This window comes from Vicugna pacos, unplaced genomic scaffold (assembly GCF_048564905.1).
Source record: "Vicugna pacos unplaced genomic scaffold, VicPac4 scaffold_19, whole genome shotgun sequence".
Taxonomy (NCBI): domain Eukaryota; kingdom Metazoa; phylum Chordata; class Mammalia; order Artiodactyla; family Camelidae; genus Vicugna; species Vicugna pacos.
Genome location: NW_027328740.1, coordinates 33,970,992 through 33,994,690, shown reverse-complemented (window position 1 = coordinate 33,994,690; position 23,699 = coordinate 33,970,992). Strand labels below are relative to the sequence as shown.

The following is a 23,699-nucleotide window of genomic DNA, read 5'->3' as shown; positions in this document are numbered from 1 at the left end:
GATATCAATAGGGTGCCCCACCAAACAAGGAGCAGTGAACAATCAGGTTTTTAACAGTTCTGATAAATCAGCATGTTCTAAAGATCAAAATCCAGAAATTTTAAACATTCATTCAAACCACAATGAAACAAGCACTTAAAGAAAAAAAAAAAAAGAAACTAAGCACATAGATCATGTAGACAGAACAATGAGAATTTCTTGTACTGCTGGAAGAAAGAACAGGCTATAGCCTTTTACTTGAAAAATAAAACTACTTTTAAAGATAACTGCTAAAACACATTTCATCATTCATGTTGCCTTAAAAAATCTGAGGTACTTGTATCTGATCAGAAAAGCAATTCTGAGTAATAGTATGTTAAAATTCAGTGCCAGTTTGCTTTAGAAGAAAAGAGAAAAGTTACTGTTTCTCATTCTGCACAAAGTTTAAAGAACCTCCCTGCCTCTATCTCCTCCCATTTCCTAAGCTCATGCTCCCTAACCCTTCTGAAACAAGTATGAGAAAATCCTATTCCCAATATGCCAAATGACAACAGAATATCAATTTATTAGTGTAAATACATGCCAACACCTTGAAATGGAGGAGAAAGGTATCAGAAGTCTATATGGTATTTCTTTCTACCTTCCTGAAATCACACACACAAACGTTCACACAGACACAGACACAGACACATACCCCCTGGATTACTGGGCACTTCCCAAGCTTAGTATCTACAACTTGTAGAAGATAACTTTGTAGTTAATTTAAAATACAAAACTGTCAGCTTTTGAAAGCCTTCATCATCTGCTAGACCATCCAAATATCAAAGAGACCCAATTAGCCTTCTCTGTAGAATGTAATTACCCTTGATGGCAAAACAGACCCTAAGAAGTACTGGATCAAAGATTCATGTTTATCACTACCTATGATCATTTTTAAGCACATTAACAGATTCAGAAATGTATGTCTCAACAACATTTATTCCTATTGAAATAGCATACGTCTTCAATTGTCTATACAGTGACTAGGTCCCATGATGGTGCTTAAGAGCTATTTTGTGTATAGCAATATATATTTTCAAGCGCAGAAAAGAAGGGTGTGTATTACTCAGTTGTAGAGCACCTGCTTAGCATGCACAATGTCCTGGCTTCAGTTCCCAGTACCTCCAAAAAAATAAATAAAAATAAATGCATATTTAAAAATAAGAATAAAGTTATAAAAAATGCAGACTAAAAACCACTACAATCTAGGTGCTACAATTATACTAAAAAAACAAGTGTTTCTATCAAATATTAACTATATGTCAATCACAGAGACAACCACAAGTCACACCTGAAGCATCAAGTGTGATTCTCAGCAACCCTACTAAGTAGACACGGATGAGAAACCCGGCTCTGCGGATGAGGAGACGGAGCTCGGAGGAGCCGGGGACGCTGACTGTCCTGCTCCCCGTGACACCGCGTCAGCCCAGGGCAAGTGCTGACAGAGCTGCACTGAGGGGACACCCAGCTGCATGGAACCTTGGGGCACTGGGGAGTCCCAGAAAACACTAAAAATTGTTCAGTGAAAAACCAGCTCAAATATATTACACTGTGCCCCATCCTTTAAAGAGGGAACATGACTGAGACCTTTTTGATGCCTCCGTGTCCTTTCTGCCATCATCAGTTACTTGTCCTCACAGCATGACCAGTGATGATCTGGACCCCATATGAAGTGTACTCAGATGGCAGAGCTTTTAAAGCTGTTTTATGAAGTTTGTAGACTCTGTCTATGCCTCACACAGGCGGTCATCCATCACGTCTCACCGGTGTGGACGTACCACCTAAAATCACTCCTTTCTGCTTTTTAAAATCCCTTCATCTACTCCAGAATTTTCAACAGCAAAGAAGCAGCTCAACCACAGACAGTGGACAGCTTTTCAACAAATGGATTCGAACAGCCCATCTGACTACCTGGAAGCCCTTGTCTTCTATTAAACCCACTTTCAGTTACTTCATCATTTTCTGATTGGTGGACTCGGCCTCTGACTGGCCTAGTCAGAGAGCTCCCAACCTCACATCCAGGGGTGGGAGAGGACCCTGCTGTTGGGGAAAATCAGTGAGGAAGCTGGACAAACTCCAGCCACGTCTGCACGGGTAGAAATGCCACAACGTGCTCAGAAATTATACCGTCATCACCCCTGGGCTTCCATGGACTGGTTTCACATTAACCAAACTCATGAGACACTGATGCAAGAAAACCAGAAACTTAACTTATTAATGTAACAGAAGACGTGGATCTATGAACCAGACTGAAATATCAGAGTTCAACCATGAGTACATTTTCTCCTCCATGGCCCAATCACGGGCAGGCAGTCACATGGCAAGCATGGACAGAAACGGAGCAGAAAGGGTTTCTAGATTAACTCAATGGACTAAATATCTATTATACAAACAGATCTACTGCCCAGAAGACAATTAACGCCAATCACGGTGCACTCTCCGTGGACAGTGGCCAAGACATGACTATGAGCACCTGTGTAACTCTCCTTTCCCTGTCCTTTCTAGGCTAACAGATGCACAGATGTACAAAGATTCAGGGATGCTGATAATGTTAAACACCAAAAGCCCATCTCTGGGAGCCTCAAAACCAGGCAGCCAGGGTTTAAATACCAGCTCTGCAACTTACTATTTCTGTGATTTTGCCAACTTAATTACCCTCTGTGTGCCTCAATTTCCACACTGTAAAACTGGGATAACAATCAAACCTTCCTTACTCGCTTGTTGAGAAGATTGAAGGATTCATTTCTGTAAAACTCTCAGAAAAGAATATAGCATATTTTGGGTGTTCAACAAATGTCAACTTAATATCAAAGTGATATACAAGTCTCCCCTCTAATCATCTAATGTGTTTCCTGGCTAAACTAAGTCCCAAATAAAATCCTTATTTCTCCTTTTATAAACTCTTGGGGAGCACCCTTATTTTCCATCCAACCACCTGTTTAAACTGAGGGAGGGGATGCCTCCTAACCACTCCTCTGGGCCATGGAGAGTGCTTCTTCCTTCACACCCCTGGCCCACAGCTAGCACTCATTACACTAACAGAGTGAGGTGTGAGTCCGGGGAGACAAGCAGGGCATGTGAAACCCTTCCTTTCACTCCAGTGTTGGTCACCATTGGGAAGCACGTGGGATGCTCAGCTCCATGGCAGGAAAGCCCTGTGCATGAAGGGGCAGGTCCTCTCAAGGGAAGGCTCGCTGTGGCCCAGAGCTACATGGGACAGGGTGAGTCTCTACTTCTGGTACACAGTATCATGACACGCATTTTCCCACAGCCTTGAAGTTCATGGAGAACTTGGCTTCATCAGTAACAAAGAAGACATTTATCGCCTGTCTACTCTTTTGTGTCATCTCTCAGTTGGCTGCTGGAGACAACATGTGTGTAAGTATTGGATCTCCTTAAGCCCCAAAATATATGAAGTAACAAATAATTCTGTGGCTTAACGTTGGTTCAGGGCGACTGTGTAACAGTTCTGATTCTGCTGATGCTAAATTATGTGTATAGGAAGTATGGAACCTCCTCAAATATCTTTCATCATAAAACCATCTCTTCTTATTTTCCTGTTTCTTAGTAATTGCCAAAGACTCTCAAATGATGGCTTCACAAAAAACACCAGCTAAAGATTATGAGCACTCTTGACATACCCACTGTGGTAAACACTGCACATAATTTCTAATTCTCACAATTCTACAAATCATATACGAATGTCCCCATCTCACAGACGAGGGAAAAACTCAAAACGAACTGACTCAGGCTCAAGTGGCTCAGTGGCAGCGCGTGCAGGCAAACCAAAGTCAAAAAATTACACCCCTTCGTATATGTACCAAATCTCCAACCACCAATTAACACACAGCGGCGGGGTCAAAACTCAGGGAACTCAATACACTTTTCACTTTTAAGGTCCTCCAGATGCCGATTCTAGCTCTTTCATAAAATCCCGGCTCACTGGTTTCTAACACTAGAAGAAAAGCTCGATTTTGCCATTGTTTGCACAGCAAGTCTGAAATGTTCACAGTGAGATGACAGAATAAATCTAAGATATAAGCAGAATAACTTTTCCAGTTAGACAGACATAATGGACATTGGGCTATTCTGAAGCATTAAGCAAATAAACCAAAATAAAATAACGTTGTTTAAGCCTTCTTTTACAAACAGGAAAGTTAAGACTGTAAGAAGGTGCAACAGTGCCACCTATGGCTAAAATGACCTTCCAGGTTACCGGGAAAGATGCAACACAAAAATTGCCTGTAGGATCAGTAACGAGAATCAGATAAATAAACGCTTATGTAGCACATGCTGCACTTTGATTCGGGGGAAGGGAGGGATATTCAGTATTTAATCTGATATTGCTAATACTCCTGAATATAAACATAAGACATAGGCTCATGGAAACTCATCTTAGAAGAGGAAAGAATCCAGTTCAGCCACTTCATTTTACAGGAGGGGAAACTGAGACATGGGATCTGTCCTGGCAATCAGCAGCAAAGCTCTCCTATGCCTCATGTCTTGCACTGTAACAAAAACCAACAGATCTGTACTAGGCCTATATTCATAAAATTCACGTTTGTATGTTTCCAACACTAGGTTATCTAAGTATCTTGCAAAATACTTCTCAAAGAGCCAGGATATCATACAAGGTTGTTGCCATACAAAAACATTTATTTACATAATAAAACAGCATGAGATTTATTCTCTCTATTAAAAAAGTGACATGTCAAATCAAAGTTTTGATATTTTAAACCTGTTAAGAATGCAGGAAAAAAAATCAAAATTTTCTTTAATCACAAAAGAGAGGAGCTTATTCCCTGAAAATGATCAATTTGGATTTTACTAAACTTAATGGATCTGGTCAGAATCCCACGAATTTAAATGTCTGAGTGGATGGTTACACGGCAACATAAATTCTGATTTGTAACAATACATATTCTGTGTAAATAATCTTCAAGGTCATCTGATGAAGGCAATTTAACTAGTCCCTGTCTCACTAGAATGATACAGATTTCAATAAAACTTCATACTACAACAACAAAAAAATGAATCCTTGTTACTTTAAACCATATTCAAATATATCATATATATACATATTGAATATGCATCAGAAAGAAGCGACACTCTTTAGTATTCAGAGTTGATCCTTCTAAAATATCTGTCATTATGACAGCACACTTTTATTAAGCACCTCTTGGGTTCTTTGTATACAAGGCGTCTAACTCTCACAGTCAGACAAGTTAAACGATTTTACTCAAATTTCACAAATGAGGAAATGTAGTTAAGCCATGAAAACAACTTACATATTCATCAACAGGAAAGAAAAGAGTAAAGACTTTACTTTCAATATTCACTGACAATCTTTTATTCCATATTAAGACTACATAAAACCAATTCAGTCTTTCTGTAAGTATTTCTGTCAATAAGGGCCACTAGAGAAAAACAAGTAACATCATTAGCAGTGGTTGGACTTTCAGAGCCCACTTCTCTTTTGCACTATAATTATTTTTAATGTTTTGTTTTTAGTGCTTACAGAGCACTAAAATAAAAAAAATTAACTTTTTAAGTAATTACCTGAGAATTAAAAATTTGTGAAAATGAACAATTTTAATTTCTGCCCTCTGTCTCACCTTCTCAATGGTGTCTCTCCTTTGAAGGCCTCATCAGGCTGAGATCACTAAAATCGGCCATTTATGGAATCACAGGAGTTCGGGTAACCACTTAACGGGAGGCTGATTAGAGGAGTAATTAAGAATGCATCCTGTACAGCCTGGGTTCCAGCACCAAGCTAGCCACCGCCAGCTGCGTGTAATTTGGGACAAGCTGCCGAAGTCTCAATCGCTCAGCTGCAAAAATGGAGACACTGATACCTACCCTCAAACACCTGCTATAAAGTAAAACATGAGGAAAGCATTTTAGCCTTAGGTAGGTGTCCACTCACAGCGAGTTTGGTCATTATGATGATGAGGATGCCTGTTAATAAATTAAGCTAGACCACAAAGGAGAAATCACCTTAAAGGAGAAACATTTTAAGTCAATGAGCATTTCTTTTTGGATGGATTGCACAATATTCTATTGATTTTTTAAATAAACCAAATTTTGTCCATTAATTATAGATTTACAGGTTCATGGACAAGTCTCCAAAAAAAGAATTAGAGGCCTCAGACCTCTGTAAACTAAGAAGGTAAATTTGAAAAAAAGTCATGGAGGAGATTATACCTCATTTGGGAGAGTATGTGCTTAGCATGCAGGAGGCACTCAGTTCAGTCCCCATTAACTCCATTTAAAAACTTTGTTTTTTAAGAAATGGAGAATTAAAGCAAAAAGATGGAGGAATACAGAATTTTTTAGAGACTCATCTAAGATTTAAGATGGGGAAGAAACCACCCATTTCTCAGAAGAAATCTTGAGGACTATGTAAACTGGATCTGAGATGTCTAGTCTTTTAACATTATTCATGAATTCATATAACCAAGTCTTAAAATTACCTGATAATGCACAGTGGTGATACTGATCATAACAGCTGCCATCACGGATCAAGCTCCGGCTAGGAATGCTCTGTTCTGACATCTCTGCAACTGAGGCCTCACCAGGCTGAGAGCACTAAATTCGGTCATTCATGAGCATCTAGTGTTAAGTCCTCCATTTGTGCTTCTCATTCCCCCCTCACCAGCCCCTCTGAGGGGCGCACTGTTTTCATCTTTACCACCCACAGATAAGGCCACTGAGGCACAGAGACTAAACCCGTTCCAGGTCACACTGGCATTAAAGGACGTCTGTATTTCTGCTGTTCTGCTTTTGACAAAGGAATCTGAGATATTAATTCAAGGCAGTCTGTCAGGTCTTCACCCCAAAGAGCAGATACTATAAATTCCTGATGTAGGATGAGGCTGCTGCCGCAAACTGACTCAGCTTGAAATTAATATCCAAGATGAAGCAGCAGATACAGGTAAATATTCACGACTGTCAACTCCGCTCACGGGTCTGGGTCCTTCACTGCCTGAACGGGGGTGAAATCCCCACCCGTGTCTGGGAGGGAAGCGCGGCTATTCCCGGGCTCACCCAGGCTTCATGGGCTACTTACCCCCACAGACTGGCCTCAACGATTAAAAGCTCTCAAGGTTTTTACACCATGCAAAACTAAAAGACATTTCTGCAGATGGAGCACTTTCTGAGGCTTAAATTTTTTTGCCTACACTCAGCCGGGGGAAAAAAGAAACATGACTCTACAAAGTCTCTGAGCCTCACCACTCACAGGAGTAGAACGGCCTCAGCAGAAGGTGACTCTTCACATTGCAGGGTGAGAACAAAATAAAGCCGCCCTACAACAGGCAGTCCCAGAGACAGCGCTCAGCAGTCTTCTGCGCACTCACGGTTGTGCAGCCCTCACCACCATCTATTTCCAGAACACTTCATCACCCCAAAAGAATCCCCCTATCACTAGCAGTCACTCCCTAATCCCCCTCCACCCAGCCCCGTGCAACCATCACCTGCTCTCTGCCTCTGCATGTGCCTTTTCTGGGCATTTCAGATCACTGAAATCAACAATATGTGGCCGTTTGTGTCTGCTTCCTTTCACTTAACATGCTGTTATCAAGACTTGTCCATTTTGAAGTAGTATCAGCATCTCTTTCTTTTTTTTTTTGAAAATGTTAAAGATTATTAGAAGGTGGTACGTACTATCAAAAACAGTAGAGAGGAGCATAAGTGATGTGGTTTCAAAGGGAAAAGGGTGGGTTGAACAGTCAGGGTGGACTTCCCAAAACAGGTGGCATTTTTCATTTTCCTCTTTTTTTTTCTTTTTTATTCACTCTTACGTGTGAATAATGTTCCACTACATGGAGATACTACATTCTGTTCATTCATTCAGCAGCTATGTATGGACGAGGTCCAGAAGAATGAGTGTAAGAGGTGACTAGCATGGATGGCATTTAAGCAAAGGGTAAAATGTGCTTTCAGAAAAAAGCCAACAAAGAGAAGCACAAGGAAATTCAGTGCGTTTTTGAGCAAAGTGCTTGCTTGCTTCGGCAGGACTACCGTGCAGGGCTGGGGCGGATATTGGCAGGAGTCACGGTGAGGGAGTCACCTTAGAAGACCCCCCACTGCAAACAGCTCAGCCAATTCTCCTCCCTCATCCTTTATTGTTAGAGCAATGTTCTAGGTTACTCTTATTTCAAGTAATAGCATTTTAACTGCACATCTCCATCAGACCACATTATCTCCAAGCCACAGAAAATCATTCACTGACCGGAGCAGCTCCAAGACATAACGGTGATGGATCAGGGAATCCTGCAGCATTCCAGCCTGCAGGCACAAACCCCACATGTGCCCTGGTGATGTCCAGAAAATAAAATGCATGGAAATATCTCACTGCTGGTACACGACATCTGCCCTCAAATTGCCCTAAAATCATGCTGGAAAAGCACTACTCAACCCTCTCACTACAAAAAAAAAAAAAAAAAAAGCTAAGAAGGCAAATTTAGGCTGTTCCATTGAAAATCATCACTGCCAATAACCGAGCTGGAATACTCCTGACTTCGAAAACCACTGCGCAGTTACTTTTCAGACGTGAAACTCATATATGTATACCACGTAGATGATATTGCAGTAGGAGTTTTCTTTTCAACATTCCAGTTGGAACATTAGCACAAGAAAGTTTATGTTTCGGCTTTAAAAAAAATCAATTATCCTCCACTTTCTTAATTTTGAACTTATTATTATTTTATAAATGGAGCAATGCTGCGTATTATAAACCGTTCGATTTCTGCAAAGAAGACCTTTATGACCTCACTATTTCAGAGCAAACTTTAACGATTCTTTGAGAGGTGGGGCCTGGGGCGCTCACTAACAGCTCTTTAAATACTGACAAGGATGTGCTATTAGTTAATGCAAAGGCTCTAACTCCACATTAGCTCAGAAAGCAAAGAAACTACACCAAAGACTTACTTTAAAAATTTTATATATTCCTATTCTTTTGAATATTAAAGTTCTTAAAAGATATGATTATTTTTGGAAAAGACAACAGCTGTATTAAATTTCCTCTCACCAAGAAAGCAATCTATATCAAGAATAAAAACCCCTATGGAAATCGAAACGACAGGACGTTTCTAGCTAAGTGAACATCCAGATCTGAACACAAACCTAAATCCTATCAGATCTCACTCGAACGAGCTCAACAAAGTCCTGGGAAACCCTGGAAATTAGCTCTTCAGGTCCAAATGTTGGCTGAGCTAAGATCATCACACTAGGCAAGGAAGGAGAGAAGAGGAAAGTCCACGTGGGGGCCTCCATCACTTTTTTTCCAGCCACATGGTGCCTCTAGGGCGGCCCCGCTAACAAGCACCCCATAAGGAAAGCCGGCAAGCACACTGCCCCTGCCGTCCCCAAGCAGCCCCGATGCCCATATCCCAGCCTGTGAATGGTCTTCTAATGATCCCCCAGTTGGTGGCACCCTCCCTCTCTTCCCCACTACACACAGACACAGAGCCATGGCAGCCTTCCCAAATCACAAATTTGATTACGTCAACCCCACTTCAAACCCTCCAGAGGCTCCCTGGTAGAGTTCTAGGCCCACCACTGACCCTGCTCGCCCTCCCTCACCTCAGTACACAGGTCCCCAGTGACCTCAGGGGCCCCCTGACCTGCTCTTACTTCCCACTTGCCTCCAGGCTCATTTTGACTGTTTCCCAAGGAAGCCTTCCCTCCCTCCAACCTCCACAATTTGTTCCTCTGTTCCTAGAACATTCTAGGCTAAGTCAACTTCTGACAATGCTAAGCTCTCAAGAAGCAAATACATTTTGCTTACTAATGTGGCTACACCCTCTCTCCCCACGACACACAGAAGCGCGCGTGTTATGAATAAATGAATGACGGGGTGGTTCTCAAAGTGACAGACATACCTGCTCTCGCCCGTTCCGACCCTTCTCTCTGTAGAATATCAGAAACAAAACCAGAAGTACCTTTCCTGAGGATCACTTTCTGTTGACACCCTTCACTGCCTACTGTGTCAGTTCTAGGAAAACTCAAATTCTTCCAAAGCCCTACACCTCGGACTCTCTCCAGTGTCCTCCCCAGCAGGGGCTCCCTCCACCCTGGACCACACAGGGCACTCTCCCCGGGTCCCCACGCCAAAAGCCTCCAGGCCTCTGCCCGGGCTGCACCTGCGACCTGAGCCACATTCTTGACTCCTTCTCTTGGCTGACTCTTACTCTGTCCTCACAACTGAATGTACAGCCCATTTCTTCTAGGAAGTCCTCTCTGATAATGTCCTTTAGGTCTTGTCTGGGCTCTATCTATAGCAGCAGTACATGGTGACCAACTGGGTGCCCGCTCCTCTGAGACCACAAACTCTTGGGGGCCACGTGGGAAGGAGTGAGAGATTACAAGAGGGGTGGGGGAAGCAAAAAGCAAAAATCACAGCCCAAGTCCCAAATTCAAGGATATTTTCTCAGAAAAAAGTATAAACTATTTCACACGTGTGCAATTTGGCTACTATTTTTGTGGCTTGCAGACAGCAAGAGCATGGTGTTCTAGTCCAAAACCCAGGTTACATGCAAAGAAATGTATATATTCTTATCCAAAGGAAACCAGAGCTGCTCAACAACAGTTTGCAGTTAGAATTGAAAGGAAATTTGATAAAGGCAATCTCTCTCTCTTCTTTCTTTTCTGGCATCATATAATTTTAGAAGTATTTGCGTGACTAAGAGATGGCTACAGCCCGTGATTCTGCACTGGAGTGTTTGGGGCTGAGGAAGCCCAGATTACATTCACTCTGTAAATGCAATCACACCAACACACTGATAGGTGCCGTGAGTTATGGAGCTGATGTTCCAAAGCAGGCAACATTATTCTGTAAGAGAACTCTAAATAGAAAGTAAGAAATGCAATGTCCTGTACTCAATTTCATTTGCTATATGGGCCATTAACTGATAGTATATCTTGACTAATGAAACCCAAAAATAAATTGTCAACATCGATTTTCTTCATCTGACCATTTTATGCTAACTTTGGATATTAAACCCTCACTCCATACAGAAAGCTCACGCCTATGCTGCAGCACAGTTACATCCGTGGAAGAAAGCCGACCAAGGGAGAATTGGAGAGTTTCCCTTCAGAAGCTGCGAAGTGTGGTTTTGCACCTGTACATCATTTGCAACCACGTCACCGACAAAGGAGTTAGACCTTACCTCTGTGGGGCGAAAAGCACTGCGTGCTTCAGAACCATCAAAGAACACTGAGCTTTGTGAAACAATCCTGAGGCACATAAATCATACTCTTTCTGAAAGGCTCCAAAACTGACCCAATTCACCATTCCAGGTATAACAGGGAAGTACTGGAAATAGTAGAGAGAACATGCTCTTGAATTCTGACACGGCCCTGCTTGAATCCTGCTACAGCATTTACTGGCCGCTAAATGGATCAATTCCTTAACCTCTCTGAGAAGGCTTCCCAATCTGCAAAAGGGGGCTGCCACCGCCCACCTGGGAGTCATGGATGTGAATGCAACACGCAAGTAGGGCGGCCGACTGGTACCTGACACGGGGCCTGGCTAGTTTCCCTCCGCTGCCCTTCTCCCCCTTTAAACTTGCACTGTTCCCCCGGTAAGGATCAACCCCCGGAGCAGACTGCCTGTATCTTCCGTTTATCCCTGGATACATGCCTTACCCTTAGGAGGCCAGAAAAACAACTGCCTTCTCCCAAGTCACTAACAATGTTCTTAAGAGTCTGGGTATTTTTAACTCTATTTTTCAGGGAGAGTATTCCAAAACTTTCCAAGCACCAAGCATTATCCAGGTTGCCTCCCATCCAGCTGCCCATCCCTTCTCACCTCAGATACTCTGAATGATTGACTTCTGTTCATGGGAAAGCGAGTCCGGTAGGGTGTGGTCTCCCTAGGCCTCCCTCCCTCACAGGTGAGTGTGATTACCTTCTCCCCACTCCCCACTCCAACTCCAGCTTCTGAGGAGTCTCCTCTTCCGGACCCTGCAGCCTCTGCAACTTCCCAAGACACACATGTGGCCAAGACCCTCCCTTCAGATTTCTTCCAGGCTGGCCATGCCCACCCCCTGGCCCCTTAAAGATAAACGGCATTAGAGTGAAAATCCCAAACGCTGCTGACAGACACACCAAAGCTGCATGGTCTGGGCTTTCCTCCAACCCAGGCAAAGCCCTGACCCCCCTCAGCCTCAGTCTGCAGCCCTCGAGATGATCTAATTCACATGCAAGGCTGTGAACACCAGCTAAGAATGACGACTCCCAACGTGTATCTCTAGTCCGGCTCCTTCACCTGAGCCCGTCTCATAGACACGAGTGCCTCATTGAAGTCCTAACTTGGATGACAAATGGCATCTTAAAAATGCCTCATGTCCACCATTTACTCTGGAATTCGATTCCTGGCAGGTACCTCCCAGACTCCCCATTTTAGTAACAGCCCCAGCACCCACCTATGTGTCTAACGTCACATTCAATTTCCAATGTTCCCTCCCCCCGGCTCTGCCCTGGAATCAGTCCTGTTATTTCCGTCACTAAGCCCATCTCAAGTGTGGTTCTACAGGGACCATGGCCGTAACCCCACAAGCTCACAGCATGGTGCAGTGACTAACAGTGCTCCGTAAGGTGCTCCCTGGAAGGGGAGGCATCTCCTGCCACGGGTCACCTCAGAAGGCAATGGATTCTCACAAAGCAGGACCAGGAGAAGGGACACAAGTTTCTCCCGTGGTCTTAGCTTTAAAGGGCCCGAGGTCTGAGGGAGCTCCTAATTAGCAGAAACAATTGCCAGTGAGCAGATGAGGATGTGGGAACCCAGGGAAGGCTGTTCTCACTCCAACTCCTGGGCTCTCGGGAGCCACAGGAAAAGCCTGTGTCCAGGGCACAGCCCAGCCATCACAGATCCCAGCCTGCTTTTGCCAACCCGGACAGCCTAGACTCCATCTACTTGCGACACTTACTTCTGTTCTGTTCCCCACCCAGAATGTGATGGACTCATTCAGATATTCTGGCCTGCCTCAAGCGAGACAAATTCAGTGAAAAATGAAGTGTCCACATTTGGACCAGAGCATGAAAGGAGAAACAAGGCCTCATAGTCAGCATGGTGGTTGTGGCCAAACCCTTCCACCGGATGAGATGAACCATGGTTAGGGTGAGAATCCAAGGTCCTAGGTCGGCCAAATCATCTTCCTTCACGGTTGACTGGGGTGTTGGAGACTGACTACCACAAACTAACGACACGGCCGTCAGTGGAGGGCGTCAGCTGCAACAAAAACGGATTCAGCTATTTAATGCCATAATGGGTTAAAAGTAAAGGCCGGGGCAGGGAGGTCTGTACAGCTGCTGAGGCAAACCACAAACCCGGCTCTGAAAGCCCACTGGCTGGAGAATAGAGGAAGCTACGGTCCTTTTAGCAGTCCCTGTGCCCAACAGATCCAGGTGAGCCAGCTACTTAGGAGAAGGCCATGTTGTCCTCATACTCAGAAAAACCACCCTCGTAAAGGGAACAAAATAGTGGCATGGATTTTAGACCCACTTCTGCCCCTTTATGGAGGCAAAGTAAAGTAAATGGCACGGGTAAGTTGAATGCAAAAAAAAAAAAATACTAACTGCTTCCTCCAACAGCTTCCCCTGCAGCTGCTCACCCCCGAGCCAGCCACTTTCTCACCAGTGACCACCGGCCAGGAAGCGCCATCACGCACGTCACACAACGACAGCAAGGAACAGCATGCCAAGCACGTTTGTGGAAAAGCAGGAATCGAGCAAGATGCTGCAGTCTTTGACTTTCCAAGTTTAAATACTCCATGAAAAGTATCCCTCAGCAGCCGCCTAAATCAATTCGCGTCTCACTTCTTCAAAACAATCAAACAAATTTAATAAGGGCGCATTTGTCACCAAATATAAGAAGGACGAAACAGGTCCCTCAAAGCAGGGATTTTTAAAAGCTATCAAACACCAGTGGGTGATGTGCTAACAAAGCAAATATTCCACAAATTTAGAAAATAAAAAGACTACTAGGATAACACATGGATAAAGGCAGCTGTTAAGTTTTTGCTTTTTAAAGCGATGGAGACATTACGGAGTGCAATCTGGCTATTCCCAATGCAGGGTGTGCACAGCCCACATTTTCAGAAGCAACAAAATGCTCACTGGGCAGTACAAGAGAAAAGAGGAATGAAGAAAAATGAAAAGAGGAACAAGAGAAAATTAGAAAAACACAAGAACAAAAATGTGTTTGACAGCATGTACAAGAATTTACGTGAGTGTGTGAGGCCAGGGACGCGGGGAAGGTGAGACCCACCCTCACTTCCTGCTCCAGGGAAGGCAGGGGCCTGTGGGGAGCGGCGCTGCTGGGGGACCCCAACGTGTTCAGTGCCCCAAAACAAAACTCCACCTACATGCGTCTAGGCAGCTTTTGAGCTACAAATTGTGGTCGCATTTCAGGCTCACTTCCACCAAGTGCAGAAGGAGAGAATTAGGCTCTGGTCCTAAACGAAAGCATTGTTTAAAAAATTAATGACTGTGGAATAGCAAAAGCAACAATGGAGTAAAAGTGACTGGAAGAGAACGTGCTTGACTCGAGCTCACTGGCCGCGTTAACTCACTGACGTTAAGATGCTGGCTAAGCCCTTATGGTACCAGAACAGAAAAAACCCACTAGGAGGAAGGTTTAATGCGCTGCTGTATTTTGATGCCGGGAGCCATGCCTGGTACACGAGGTTCTGGGTAAACAATGGGGACAGTTTCAACCACTATGGGCTAAGCACACATCCAGCTACTCCACCAAATCCCAAGGGTAGACTTCAAAAGGCAAAAAAAAGCTGGCATTCTCTGGTGGGTCTGTAGACTCAGAGCCAAGCAGTTACTGAACAAAAATGTCAACAGTGCCTCCTATGACAAAAGAACAGGCACTGGCCAGGGGCCTGGGGCAAGGCTCCAGGCTTCCACTGCTCACCCACCAGTCTGTCCAGGGGGAAAAGGTGGTCCCTGCTTATATTGCACCGATGTACCTACCTTGACTTATGCCTGGGGGCTCAGCACGTGGTGACATGTGAGGTGAACCGAGCCAGCCTTGGTTTAGCACGGTGCTGGCAGCTATGCCCTCAGAAGTGCCCAGGCTCCTAAACCTGACACCACATCTCCAAGGAGCAGAAGGGGACTGCGGACATGTAGATCACAGGGCCCTGTTAGGACAAGTACAGATCATGGCCACGACATGACTTGCCCCTTCCGTAAGCCATAGAGGTATGTCTGGGAGGAACAGAAAATTCGTCCAGATCCCGGTAGGCACCTCACACAGGTGGGACTCAGGTCCCCTGTTCCTATCACTCACAGGGCTGGTCTCTACATTCATTTTATCAATTCTCTGGCATCTTCTCCTCCAACTTACCAACAACCAGAAAGTAGGATCTGATCTTAAGTAAGTTCAAGAAACACAGAGCACCGCCTTCACAGCCGACCCGGCAGCACGTGCCAGGTCCTACGACCGTCACCTGTGGGACCGCCATCAGCGCTCTTCGGACTCAAGGCCCGAGGCCGTAGGCCGGGGGGACAGAACTTCCCTCACTCTCCCCAGCAAAGGGGGACCACTTCTCGGCAAAGGCATCTCACACTCTTCTGCCCGAGGGACAGCACGATGGACACACGGGGAAACAGAGCAGAACGGGGGGGTAGGCAGCCCAGAAGGCTCGTCTGCACTTCCGTGGCAAAGCGGGGCCGTTGACTTAATCACAGGGACAAAGTGAGGAGGAACCTTTCCCTGCTCTGTCCCATACTCCGTGACAAAACTTTCCCTGCGAAAGGAGTTCATTCAGAAGTCCCTGGCGGTGTTTCTGATGTCCTAACTTGGCATGGTGGCTGTCGGGCGGGAAGAGAGGGCCTGAGCCGTGCAGGTGCTGGACCTGGGAGGCAGGAGACACCGGCTCCACCCCCAGCTCAACCAGCTCCTCGTTCTGCGTCTCGGGATTCAGCGTCTCATCTATAAGCAAAGGTATGAGACTGTCCCAGGACAGGATGCACAACAGAAAAGAAATGAGAGCCATTTAAAGAAAGTTTCCCAGTTGCCATATTTAAAACTGTAAACAAACAAACAAAAAACAAATACTAGAAACTGATTTTAAGAACAGATATTACTGTTCTACTGTATGTAAAATACTATGATTTTGACATGTAATCAATATAGAAAGTAACAAGATAGTTTACATTCTTTTTCCTTGACAAGTCTCAGCATCTGATGTGCATTTGACCTACAGCACATCTCAGCACAGACCAGCCTACTCTCCAGCGCTCCTAGCATCAGTGGCTGTGTCTAACCTATTGGACAGCAACTCCAAGGGTCCCACCAGGGTTCCTGGCTGAAAAGCAGGAGGATGTGTCCACACTAACCTTAAAAGGATCTCTCTGAAACAAAAGTGGATTCACTTTTAAATGTCTGTAAACCGGAGGGCTGCACCTCCCTCCACCCTTCGCTACAAGACAGCCCTCTTCCTTCCTGATCCCTTTCTGGATGTAGGGAAGCAAAACGGCAAAGAGCCAGGGTGGATGGGCCGACAGGTAAACTTACTTTCAGTCTGTGTCCAGTCCCATGAAGTCCTCCTTCTCAAACAGGATGCAGAGGAGGGGGATCTTGTCCCCAGAATTGTTGAGGGTCCTATCCAGCCACTTAGACTTTAGCAAGATGAAGAGTGACTCAGGGAAATCCTTGATCCTTTTCACCACCCTGCAGCCCTCGTAGATTGAAAGACACGTCGGTGCTTGTCTGCTCGGCTACCTCCCCATGCAGCACAAAGACAAAGAGCTGAGAGTGATTAAGCGAGGTGCCATACAGCTCCTCTGCACGTGGAGCTTATCGAAGGCCTTAGCCAAGAGGCAGTCGCTAATGGTGACAAGGCCCACGAGCTTGCGGTTGGTCTGGAATTCGCTCCACCCATTCTCGGGCGCATAATGGTGCCTGTAGTGGATAAAGAGTGCCAACTGGGAGCCGAACAGGCTGATCTGGCTCACCAAGGGGATTCACTTATAGATGCAAAAGAAATTCTCCTCTGAGATGATCCCAACGGCTTGGACCACCACGGGGAGGGTCTTGAAGTCCTCAGCACACTGCACATAGTCAGGGATGCTCATGTTGCAGGCCCTGCCGAGAGGGGAGAGGAGATCGAGGTTCATACTTTGCTGTGGGATGCAGGCACCTCTGGGTTGCGGTGACCTGGTGTGTACCAGCCAGAAGGCAAGGGAAGTCCAAGCAAAGCCAGGGGTACAGTTTGTCCTCAGAGTCTGCACATGGCTAACGTAGCTCGGATCACATTACCTAGCTTTTGGTCTAGGCTTCCTGACCCTGCAGAGAAGGGTCATTCCTTGTTTTCTGTTTCCAAGCACCTAGCCAGACCCTGATGCAAAATCAGTGCTCAAAACTGCTGAATAAACAAATGAACAAAGGAACTGCTTTCCCAAACCCGCTTCAGCAGAATATAAACAAAAGAACCACAGTGGGATCAAAACATCTGGATTTCACCTCCAATTTATTTGAAATCCTAAGCTGTAGAATAATGGATAAGAAAACTTGCCCTGGGGAGGAGGGTACAGTTCAGTGGTAGAGCACGTGCTTAGCATGTACGAGGTCCTGGGTTCAATCCCCAGAACCTCATTTTAAAAAATGAAACAAATAAATAAACCTAATTATCCTAATCAAAAAACATTTTTTAATTCAAAGTTGAAAAACACCTTGTAATTGACACAACATTGTAAACTTGACTATACTTCAATTAAAAAAAAAATTCTTGACGTACAAGAATATATCTGGATTATGGAAGTTTGCAAATGTAAAATGCCTAGGGTACCACCTGCATAAAAAGGGGGGACTGTACAGATTTACTATCCCTCCTTTATGAGCTATATATCCTTTGGGGGGGTATAAATACTAAGAGCTAATTTTCTCAGATTAAAAAAGAAAATATTACCTGATCATCAGTACTGCTGAAAGATTAGATAACGCTATGAAAGCATCTGACCCACTGAGGTTACTTAATTAGTGTTTGTTGAATGAATGAATAAACAAGCAAAGTGAATGCTGCTCCCTGCCACAGACCATCATAATGGTACTTCCTGGAAATCCCAAGCCCACATTCCACTTGACTCTACATTTACCATGTGGGTGACCAGGGCAGACCTGTGTGCTTCTCTAAGCCCCAGTTAAATAATGAATAGAAATGAGGGCAATAATACAAACCTCAAAGTGTTAGTGAGTCAGTAATGAATTGTACCCCAACTTTGCAAGAACGGAACCATTTAGGAAAATTGGGCAAAGAGTCCATAGGCCCTCTCCATATTATCTCTTATGACTACATGGGAATCTACATTACATCTTAAAATAAAACTCTAGTTTCTTAAAGATGCGTTTGAGGTTAATGAGCTCACTGTCTAAAATACGGAACACACAGCAAAAATAGGACAATGCCCAGCATACGAGATACACTCAGTTAAATTTCCCACTGAACCCACTAGTCCCTCCAACTTCAGAGCACGAGGATGGGTCCTCGTGGCCAGAGGCCACTGCACCTGAAGCAAACAAAGCTAATGGTCCCCACTTCCAAGTGACTCTGTAACTACCCTAGGTCTAAATTTGTATTCATAATTCTTTTCTTTTCGTTAAAAAGAAACCCCCAATTGCATAGCCTTCAGGTCACCAAAACCTGATCGCAGAGATCATGATGGCAGCCCTCCTTGGTGAAACAATAAAATGAAGAGCCATTTCCACAAAACCTCTGTGTAAATCTACTAGGGAACTTCATCCTGGTCTGAGAGGAAGAGGCCTGGGGAGGAGGGGCAATCTGGGGCACAGAGAACCATGGGCAACCTGTCCCACAATGGACTTTAAACTCAACTCTCACTGTCCAGAAACTTCAAAATACACACAGAGTGCTATGGACAAGTTTTTTTTTTTTTTTTAAAGAAATCCTTGACTCCCTAGCAGGTCTTGTTTCTACCAAGACACAAATGGCTTATGTGTATAATGTTTCACAAAAGCATTAAAATATTATCACCCCAACTTGACACATCAAGAAACTGAGGGAGAGAGGTTTATCACATTGTACAAGTTTAGAGAGAGGCCACGTCAGACACCGTATTTAAACCCAAGACCCTGCTCCAGTTCTCACACTAGAAAGTGTGACATACTGACCCTTTCCTGCCCTCTCCTTGCAATAAATCACTGAAGAGTCTTTTCTGTGCCACCTGGAATCACAATCACATCCATTTTACACAAACAGCTATGTCACTCTTGGAGGACTTATCAAAATCTAAAGGGTTACAATGGGAGGAGAGATTTGCATTTTCTGTTTCTCAAAGGAAACATGGCTTAAAAAGAAACTGAAAAGTACTTATCTAGTCTAAGCCCTCTTTGTGCAGAGAAGCAAATAGAGGCTCAGAAGATATGAGGAAAGTACCTTATTAACAGATATTACCTCAGCGCAGCACCAAACCATCCCTGGGCAATTCTGGGTGAGGATCCGGGGGGCCAAGGAGAATGAGTGTTAGAAAAAGGAAAGAGAAGAAGCATACAACTCCCTGTCTCTACACCACCATACCATGAAGTTCCACCAAATTACCCAGTATGGGTGCAGCCAATATTAAGGTGGGCTAAACAGATTATAGAAACCTGGAAGTCTCAAACATAGTGGAAATTCCAACATTTACTATGCTTTTTTCACAGTTCAAGCATCAGCTCAGTGGGTGCTCCATACCAGGGACGACACTAGGCCTGGAGTTCTCCCAAATACAGATCTCTATTACCACATATGCAAACCACATAAAGGCCCACCAGAAGAAAAGCGCCCACAGATAAGATGGAATTACTGAAACTGAAAACAGCCAACTAGCATATATTACTAGGAAAAACGGTGCTGCTAGAAATGGACTCATGGACATAGAAAGCAAACTGTGTTTAGCAGGCAGGAAAGGGGTGATTAACAGATACAAATTAATAAATATAAAATAAATGAGAAGGACCTACTATATAGCACAGGGAACTATATTCAATTTCTTGTAATGAGTTGTACTAAAAATAATCTAAAACATATGTATATACATATGAATATGTTTATAACTGAATCTCTGTTGTACACCTGAAACTAACATTGTAAATTGACTACACTTCAATAAAAAATAATTTTAAAAAATAAGTAAAAATAAAAGCAACGCCATTAAGAAAAAATAAAAGAACACTCTAATCCCCTTAGCTGTAGGTGGTGGAGAATTCTGGTTGCAAGCACCAAGTCAACTGGATCACTCCAGCAATGGCTGTCACTCTTTCTGACCATCAGAGAGTCACTTGCTTCACTGAGGTTACTTTTCTCTCCTGTGAAAGGCAACAGTTGCAACTAACGATGTATAGAATCTCATCATTCACAAGCCCAACAAGTAGTGAGGACTTCCCAAGGGCCAGGCTCTGGACAGATGAAAATATAGGGTCCCAGATTTATTCATGCTTAGAAGAATTTTAAGCCATAAAGACATTAATTCTTCCTGTTTTGATAGATTCAATGCAATTCTGATTAGAATACCTACCAGATTTTTCATGGAATGTAACAAGATAATTTATGGTCAGGAACAGCCAAGAAACTTCTTTAGAACCACCACTGGGGAGGAGTGGATAGGTCATTGATTTCCACTGTTATTTCTGAGGTGATGAAAACGTTCTGGAATAATAATGGTTTCACCACTGTGAATATGCTAAAAGCTGCTGAATTGTACCATTTAAATGGATGGACTTCATGGTGTGTGAACAATATCACAAAAAAGCTGTTATATGAAAAAAAAATTTCTTGACAATTATTTTCCCCTCTATACAACTAGTCTGCCACACAATTTAAGAAAAACAAAAAACCAAAACAAACCAAACAGTGCCAGGAGCTCTTTAGGATTGCAATTTCCCTAGGTCTCCAAAGCTTCTGGTGGTGCTGTTTCTGTTAACACACACTAGCTGTGCTGGACTTATTTGGGACTGTAACTATCTTTCTAAAATCCACGGTCACACGTTTCACCCTGGGAGAGGGAAGCCTGGAGGATGTCACAGACTCATGCATTCAGCTTATTTTTAACTGAACCAAACCCTGCTTTCAACACAGAACTCTCTCTCTCACTATAAAAACACGTGACATCAACAAGCACCGCCATCATAACACCTGAAAGTGTTCAAGAAAATTACCTGGGGCAGAAACACTAAGGGAGGAGACGGAAGCTCACTCAGCACTGAAGCTCCCTTTTGCCAACTTCACCAAGAGAAGCTGGGCGTTACAGCCTGAGGCTCTCAGCCTGAGAAGCAGTGCCCACACCACTGAGCTGGTCCTCAGGGAGCAGGAAAGGGAGACGAGGGCAGCCCCGGTTTGCGGGGCAGGGAAAGAGGGGGGTTGGGGACGCGGGCTGCAGCCCCGCTTGGAGGCCAGCCCCTGCCGCCCGCCCCCGTCCGGGTCCGCAGACCCCGCCCGTCCGGGACGCAGCCCGCCCATGGGTGGGGACGGGCCGGCGGCCGAGGAGAGGAAGCCCGGGAGGAGATGACTGGCGGGCGGGAGAGGGGAAGGGGACGCCAGTCGCGGACTGAGGGGAGCCCGGCTGGGGCGAGAGGCGGCATGTGCACACCTGTCCCTGGGTAGCTGTGGCCGGGGCAGAGGGGCAGAGGGGCCTGGCCCGAGCAATTTAGCTGAACACACGCTGACTCGCGCCCTCACGGGCTGTGACACGCCGACTGCCCTCCCGCAGCCGCCTGAACCTTTCCGGTGAGCCCCCCACCTTGTACTTCTACAGCCGGAGGCCCCGGCCCATGGCAGGAGCCAAAGGCCTACCGGGCAACAGAGCTGAGATGCCTTTGGGGCCGATCCTCGGCTCGCAGTTGGGGCTTCCAATTCGCGGTCCAGCTGGCACTGACTACGCATGCGAAGGAGGGTCAGCGATCCTCTGGGTTCTGTGAGAGAAGCTGGGGAAGTGAGGGAGGGAGAAGATGGGAGGAGGAGGGGAAAAGTGGAGGTAGACAGATGGACAGGAGGTGCAGAGAAAAGGGAGTAATCTGGAGGGGGGAGGGGAGTAGCAGAGATGGAGAGATAAATCTTTACCTCTGGTCGCACCCTGAAACAGGCAGCAGTCCTGCCTCTGTACCCTTCTCTAACCCTTCAAGGCCCACAGCCCAAATTTATCTCCCTGGTCCAGCCCTTCACCCGAGGCCTCTGCAGAACCCCTATGGGGATCACACCCGTTGCCCCCACGCGGAACTGGGTTTCCTGTTGCTCTGGGAACCAAGCACCCGCGGGTGTTGTCGCTCAGATCTACCTTGGGAAGAGTACATTTTCCCCTTTTACACGCTAGGAAACAGACAGGCAATATGTCTGCGTTAGCTCCACTGTCCCAGGTGTTGGGCTGGCGGGGAGCGGGGTGGTACAAGATCAGAGCCCCAGAGGGAGCAGACAGCCTGATTGTTGGTGCATAGTCCCCATCCCTCCTTAGTAAACCACACCCCACCATAGGGGAAACATCAAGGGGTCACAGTAGGTCCCTGGGTGTGGGAGAGCTTCCCTCAGTTCCAGTGCCCAGCTTGCTAGGTAGATAAGAGTGTTACCGAGTCCAAATTCATTCTCCTCAGTGCAGGACAGGCCAATAATTTGGGAGACCAGGTGTTGGAGCATGGAATAGCAAGTTTCTGTAGACCTAGATGGCAAACTAATGTTGGAAAACCATCAACCCAAGTCAGAATTCATGCTCCTTTCCTACGTGCTTGGTTGTTGCAAACTTCTTGGTGTAGGAATTATTTGTTGTTAGAATCCTTTGTTCTTGCAGCTACCTGCCTGGCTGGGCAAATCTGTAAACCTCCAAGAAAACAAACGTTATTTTCTATTCTGAACCTCTTAATCTTTTTATGAATGAAAATGTGTTAAATATCCTTAAAGGGCAGAGACTTCAGAATAGGCTCTCCTGTATATTTCAGGCTATAGGCACATTTTTATACAAGCAAGATGAAGCCTAGGAGGCAGAGCACAGGATTAAAGTCAAAGGAACAGGTCTAATATGGAGACAGGTTTGTTCTTTTCTATTACCGGGGAAGAAGCCACTTCAGGGTTTATAGCACTTTAAGTTAAATATAACTAAAACTTTAAGGGAATTTACATACATAGGGGGGAATGTGCATAGCATATCTGGAAAATCACACAAAGTATAGTAAACAGTGGCATCTCCAGGGAGGGCTGAAAGAACAGAGAATTAGGGAAAACTTCTCTCACTTGTGTATTTTAGTGCTGTGTTTGAATTTTTTTAACCATATGCATGTATTTGTTTTTCAGTTAAAAAATGTAATGGATCAAAGGAATAACTAGAACAGCAAATACAGCAGCCATGGAATCGATGAGCCATCACTTTTGATTTAAGCCAGGAAGTATTTATTGACTCTCTCCTATGTGCCCAGTGCTGTTTTAAGTATTCTATTATTATTATTTTTTTAATAATATTATAACATACTATCCCTCACTCCTGCCCATGGTTGGTGGAAAACCCACTGAGTTTTTATTGAGTTGTTTTCCAAGGTGTAGGGATGAGTTATAAACAGAACACATATTCAGGGCAAAACAGTCGGAGTGATTTTCCAGTAAGCCAGACAGCTATGAAGGGTTTGCAATAGAGGCGCCCAGAGGCTGAGAGGGAAAGCCTCCTGGACCCTATAAGAAGCTGCCCAA

At 44.8% G+C, this 23,699-nt stretch overlaps 1 protein-coding gene across 5 annotated transcripts in view; it reads right to left on the bottom strand.

The window, feature by feature from the left end:
* The window catches only part of LOC140692920 (trafficking protein particle complex subunit 9-like), a 99,750-nt gene that overhangs the window by 32,413 nt on the left and 43,638 nt on the right, over nt 1–23,699 (bottom strand). For 3 of the 5 annotated variants that reach the window (XR_012068540.1, XR_012068536.1, XR_012068535.1), the window contains one exon: nt 16,861–17,122. The gene's annotated coding sequence lies outside the window, so the exon portion shown is untranslated. Of the gene's footprint in view, nt 17,123–23,699 lie in introns of those variants that run through there. The other 2 variants (XR_012068538.1, XR_012068537.1) reach the window with 1 other exon arrangement.